This window comes from Camelina sativa, chromosome 8, assembly GCF_000633955.1.
Source record: "Camelina sativa cultivar DH55 chromosome 8, Cs, whole genome shotgun sequence".
Lineage (NCBI taxonomy): Eukaryota > Viridiplantae > Streptophyta > Magnoliopsida > Brassicales > Brassicaceae > Camelina > Camelina sativa.
In genome coordinates, this window is record NC_025692.1 from 9,778,713 (window position 1) to 9,785,461 (window position 6,749).

The 6,749-nt window shown below is 31.6% G+C and overlaps 1 long non-coding RNA gene and 2 pseudogenes across 1 annotated transcript; 2 read left to right on the forward strand and 1 right to left on the reverse strand.

The window, feature by feature from the left end:
- On the reverse strand, positions 178–2,310 carry LOC104706833. Its single transcript, XR_754497.2, has 3 exons — positions 2,003–2,310; positions 643–1,492; positions 178–519 (listed from the first exon to the last, which is right to left on the reverse strand). It is a non-coding gene; the product is annotated as an uncharacterized LOC104706833 (long non-coding RNA).
- On the forward strand, positions 3,589–5,658 carry LOC104706832 (annotated as a pseudogene).
- LOC104706835 overlaps positions 6,266–6,749 on the forward strand; it is a 6,676-nt pseudogene continuing 6,192 nt past the window's right edge.

Consider the following 6,749-nt stretch of genomic DNA (forward strand, 5'->3'; position numbering starts at 1 on the left):
GCAGATGCAGATCCTCATACTATGGAACCGGAACTAGACTTGGAAGATAAATATAACCAGAGTTATATGTCGATACATTTTCCTCCCTGTGTCTTTCTATCTCTTTTTTTAGGAATCCATCTTTTCCAATAATGTATAAATTGACGCAAACGCATTTGCTTCCACTGGTAACTAATCTTTCAGAACATGTAACGTTAATCCTATTATTTTGGTCAATAAAAAACACCGAATGAGGAGGATCTTCCCCGAGATCAAATGATGGCAGATCAGGTCTCCACACAACAAAAAGTTTGGTCCAAGAAACAACCCTATCTTTGACACTGTTTGTGACCCATACCTCAATCTCCCCTAGATCATGTTCTTCGTATATGTGTTGGCGAAGCAAAGAAAGCTTATCTCCTCTATAAGCTGATAAGGCTACATTATCATATGGACCTTCGACGAAAGGAATTAGGCTCATATGTTTGAATCTCTCCGTGGAAAAATCGAAACTTTGGATAAATGGTGGGCCATGATATTCTGCAGCAATCCAATACATATTTCCTTTTAAGGACACACCATCACACGGTGAGATTACAATCCAATCCAAAGGAATGTCAAGAGTTTTCCAAGAATAGATCTCAACCGGTGGGTCATACTTACTTGTGCAGGACCGGTCGTCTTCGAAAATATCTTCATTGTAAAATCTCAAGATTTTGTAGTTATCACGAGATGCACCATCATATCCAATGCCGTAATAATCATTAAATGCATAAGATGCACTCTGTTTGGTGACCCATCTAACTCGGTTAAAGCAAGGGTTCCAAACAGCGAGTCTTTTGGGACCACGAAAGATGCATAGCAATAACCCATCACAATGAACAATATTAGACAGCTTACCTCTTCCTTGAAACTCATTTGGGAGTGGTCTAGAGGAATGATCGGCGTTGGACGCGGGGTTAATGATTCGTATAATTTTAAAAAGTAAGATTTTATATCTAAGTATCCAAATTATTCTTTTAATAACTCTCTTTGGAAGATTTTGTCAAGATTTTAAATTATGATTCTCCTATCATCTTCCATTAATTTCATTTACAAATTGTTTTGAATTATCATATATACATATGATAAATAAATATGTAGACTTTTTTCTGTATATGGTGTGATTTGAATTTTAAAAAACAAAGATTTATTACTCAATCTATGAAGTAAAAATGTGTATTTTAATGTTACATATCGGCAGGTTGGTAAAACAAAATTTATGTAGTTGATAAATTAATAAATTTTATTTGCTCACAATTAGAATATAAAAGTTAATTGCCTTTAAATATTTCACAAAATAATGATGAAAATACAACAAACATCCTCTTTGTCCCAAAATTCTCCATGTTCAAGATTTCACGTTAAGAGAATTTGAAGGCGGATTATCTTACCCGGTCGTCTAGATCTTTAGTTTCTGCATCCTCTTTTGTAAATTCTTTTCCTCCACCTTGGGTTACCAACTTTGGGGTATCTTTTTAATTAATGTTTGGTTGAAAAGAAAAAATACAACAAGAAATATAAAATGTTAATATACATCAAAAAAATTATAATACTATAATACCATAAAATAATTAGTATTTTTTTAAAAATATATATAGATTTACTAAACAATTACAATATTAAAAGTAAATATTGTCTCAAACAAAATAACTTTTTAAAATAAATATAATAATAATTTTTAATATTATCTTATAATTTTTGGAGAAAATATTGATTTGTGTTTTATAGCACGGGATATCTCCTAGTAATGTTATTAAAATGTACGAACGAGATGTGGACAAATAATAGAATATATGATCTTAGTTTCACAAAATAATAAGAAATTAGAGGTTTCTGCGTTTGAGCTCATCACGACAAATTTATTCTTTTTTGATCATCGTAATCCAAATTTAAACGTGATTTTCTTCTNAAAAAAAAAAAAAAAAAAAAATCCAACAACGTACGTAATGTTTTTTTTTTGGCTAATGTGAATATTTCTTACCTGTGCGATCTTACCAGGACGGTATGCTTACAGAGAGGGGTATAGCTTTTTTGGATTTGACCCGATTAACAAGCAATACAAGGTATTATACATTGCTTCTCCATCTGAGCCTGGTCTTTATAGAATTGTTACTTTTGGAGCTGGAGATATGAGGTGGAGAAAGATAAAAATTTCCTTAGGACGACTTAGCTGAGAAAGATGATATACCCTTTGATTATGTGATGGGGTGTGCATCGATGGGGCTTTGTATTACTTAGCTGAGAGAGATGATATACCCTTTGATAATAATGTTTGTGTCCACACAAACGAATAATGCCAAAACTCTCAAGATAAGGTAATGTTTAGATTTCTGAAATAAAAATGTGATGCTTTTGAATTTCGTTTAACATAAGCATTTTACAGTCATAATGATATGATATGAAAATTAATCTTACCTATTCCCAACTGAAAAAGTAGAAAGTACGAGAAAATTTTGGTTTTAAAAAATAAGAAAAATTTACCTTCCCATTAGAGAAAAATTCTCAATTAAACAAAGCTGAAAGCAGTGTTTTTTAATAAATTATTTAAATATGAGACGATCTATGTTTATATAGAAGTGAGTATTTTCAAAATTTAGAATTAATAATTAACTGTATATTTTCCTTAATCTTTTTTTCTATATTTTTTTTGTAGAATTAATAACTTAAAATTAAAAATAAGTAAATAATATTATAATTTTGAATTTTATGAAATATATATATAATCTGCTTATAATTATTTTAAAAAATTGTATTATTTTTGATAAATTCTGTAAATTTTGATAATTATCTTTTTACATTATTAATATTTTTAAAAACAAAATATTTTATTTTTGTTGTAATCAAAATCTTCTTATTAAATATTAACTTTTACACATGTTAAAATCTAAGATTATAACTTGACACATGTCAAAATCTTGTTAATGACTAACTTTCAAAACCCAACTTTATATAATAAGATTGTTCATATGTTTTTAATTTTCATTTGACAAATTAAATTTAAATTATTACACATAATGAAAAACTTGTAGTTATTGTCTCTTCTTTGAAATAGTTTGTACATAGACTCTCTAAAAACAGAGCTTTTTCCGAGTCTTTTTTATCAGTCGATCACAAAAATCAATCTCAAGGATGTGGTGGCATGGAAGTCTTTCAAGCTAAGTTTATTTGATCAAGAATAATGTTTGTGTCCACACAAACGAATAATGCCAAAACTCTCAAGATAAGGTGATGTTTAGGTTTCCGAAATAAAAATCTGATACTTTTGAATTTCGTTTAACAGAAGCATTTTACAGTCATAATGTGGTGGGTTTGAGTTGCATATTTATCGTTCGTGGACAGAAGAAGTTGACGTGTGGGAAAAAATTGCGTATTTGATTCTTGTAGTATAAACTCTATTACACATTTTTAAAATTCAAGATATGTGTGGTCACTATCTAAAAGTAAATTCGTATAAAAATCATGTACCTTTTTGGATGCGGATAAAACTATAATTATAGTATTTTCTATCTCTCCCTCTATCCATCTCTTCGGCACAAAGCATAAGACTTAATTAAAGGTAATCCTACCGATCTCGGCGTCTCTCTATCTATGATTGTTTTTATTTACTTATTCGAATGATGCATGTACTTTTGATCGTGTAAAGAAATTTAGGAATCTTCATTAAAACAGAGTGATGATGCTTTCGTGGTTAAGTTTATGGGGTTCTATATTTTTCATCTATGGGGGGTCATTTATTACAAAAACTTCAAGACTAAAGCTTCTTCTTCTTCTTTTTTTTTTTTTGGCAAACAAGACTAGAGTTTTTTCTTGTTGTTGTTGCTGTTGTTAATTGTCTTTAAAATCCAATTTCCTCTAAGCAAACTTTAAACATACTTCTCTTTTTTGTTTGTGTTATATGATCCACTCATCATGCTATTTATATTTCTTTTAAGATAATCAAATAAATTAAGCTATTCATTTTTGTGTAGGCAGCAAAATGAGTTTGTGGTACTGGTATAGCTTTGTTGCATTCGTCTTCCTTTCATTCATATTCATTGTAAAGAACAAGAGAACGAGCAAGAAGAATCTACCTCCTGGACCACGAAGACTTCCTATAATTGGCAACTTGCACCAATTGGGATCAAAACCTCATCGTTCCATGTTCAAATTATCCGAAAAATATGGGCCTCTAATGTCTCTCAAGTTTGGAAGCGTGTCTACTGTTGTGGCATCTACACCAGAGACAGTGAAGGAAGTCTTAAAAACATTTGACGTAGAATGTTGTTCGCGACCTTATATGACTTATCCTGCAAGACTTACATACAATTTAAAAGATCTCGGATTTTCTCCATATAGTAAATACTGGAGGGAAGTAAGAAAGATGACAGTTGTTGAACTCTACACAGCAAAAAGGGTAAAATCGTTTCAACATATAAGAGAAGAAGAAGTTGCTTCCTTCGTTGATTTCATCAAACAGTCGGCTTGATTGGGGAAACCGGTTAACTTGAACAAGAAGTTTATGAAACTATCAGGAAGTATTATTTGTAGAATTGGATTTGGTTTCATTCTTAAAGGAAGCAAATTTGAAAATACGTATGAGGAAGTCATTTAAGGAACCATGGAGGTGGTGGGGAGTTTTGCAGCAGCAGATTACTTTCCGATTACTGGTAAAATCATCGATAGGATAACAGGGTTACATAGTAGATGTGAGAAGATTTTTAAGGCAATGGACACATTTTTTTATCAATCTATAAATCGTCACATAGAAGATGAGAGTATTACTAATGATATCATTGACTTGCTCCTCAAGATGGAAAGAGGAGAGACTGGACTTGGGGACATTCACCTTACTCGAAACCACACCAAAGGAATACTTCTGGTAAGTAATGTGAATTTCTCATTCTATACCTTTACGCTTCACATGTAGCATTAAGTTTTAAAATCTTGGTGACTTTGATTATTACAGAACATTCTCAACGCTGGAATAGATTCTTCTGCACAAACTATGACATGGGTAATGACACATTTAATTGCAAACCCAAGAGTTTTGAAGAAAGTGCAAACCGAGGTGAGAGACGTGATAAAAAACAAAGACGATATTGTATAAGAAGATATAGAACGACTTGAGTATCTAAAAATGGTGATTAAAGAAACGTTTAGGCTAACACCGCTTGTTCCACTTCTAATTCCAAGAGAGGCTTCAAAAGATTTAACGATCGGAGGTTATGACATTCCAGAAAAAACATGGATCCATGTCAACATATGGGCTGTTCATAGGAATCCAAATGTTTGGAAAGATCCAGAAGCTTTCATCCCAGAGAGGTTTTTGGACAGCCCGATGGACTATAGAGGTTTAAACTTTGAGTTGTTGCCGTTTGGTAGCGGAAGGAGAATGTGCCCTAACATTGGCATGGGTATGGCTTTGGTTCACTTGACTCTTATCAATCTTCTTTACCGTTTTGATTGGAAACTTCCCGAAGGAATGGAGGCAGAAGATGTTGATCTTGAAGAATCATATGGACTTGTTTGTCCTAAGAAAGTTCCACTTGAGCTTATCCCTGTTCTTACCCAATGGACTTATTTTTTTTTATCTTTTTATAGTAAAAATGTAAAGTTTTGGAAGTATCTTATAGTATTGTCTTAAAGAAAATTGTTTGATGATTGGCCAATAAGATTTTTTTTCCATAAAGTATCATTAAAAATATTGATATTTAATGAGAGCGGTAATTAACCACAATTTTGTTTTTATAAGGATCGCCAAACTAGTCTCTAATTTTGTATAATAAATTAACTATACATAGTGAAACAAAGAAAACCTGCAAAATAACCTAATTAACCTAAATATTATGTGGAGATTTTTTTTTTTTTTTGGAATATCGTTTTTAAGAAAATTTGAAATCAAAATTTAAGTAATTGTTACAACTCATATAACATATAACCTATCAAATAATCAAATAATTAATCTTATAACTCATATTATATAGTCTACAAAAAAAAGTTGTGTATTTAAGTTTTATTATACAGGGGATTTAGTTATTTTCAAAAATAGATATTTATATATCTATTTTCCCTTAAAAAAGGTAAAAATTGCACTCAAAAGTTACATATAAGGATAATTGAAATTATAACTAAATTTTAATCAGATATATAAACATTATTTGGGCCACAATGAGCCCATTGAAACAGGCCCATTTTCGATAAAGCCAAGAAAATACTCTAAACGCTCCGCCGTATATATCTTCTGACCACATAACTTAACGAGAGAGAGAGTGAAAGAGAGAGAGATCGAGAGAGAGAGAGAGGGAGAAGAATGGATCCAGAGCAAATCAACGAGTTCGTTGTAGGTTACTTGAAGAAGAAAGGCTTCAGTAGCGCTGCTAAAGACCTCGAAGACTTTCATCACCACAACAATGGTAGCAGTTTGAGTTCTATCGACTACCATAACGATCCTGAGCTCACCAAGCTCATTCGCTCCTTTTCCCAGTAATCTCTCTCACACCCTCTCTCTCTCTGGTGTTTGCAATTTGGGGGAATTTTGTTTTTGTGAATTTTGAAACCGTAAGCAAAATTATGTCAGCTGTAACGTTTCTGAGCATCGACTAATTGATATAATACACTTTCTGGGTGAAGCTGTTGTGTGAACCTTTTTTTATCAATTTGTCTGTCAAATTTAAGTTTTCTGAATACATCCCACTGAGGTTTCTGATTCTATTTGTAAAGAAATTAGGGTTTTTTTTTTTTTTTTTTTT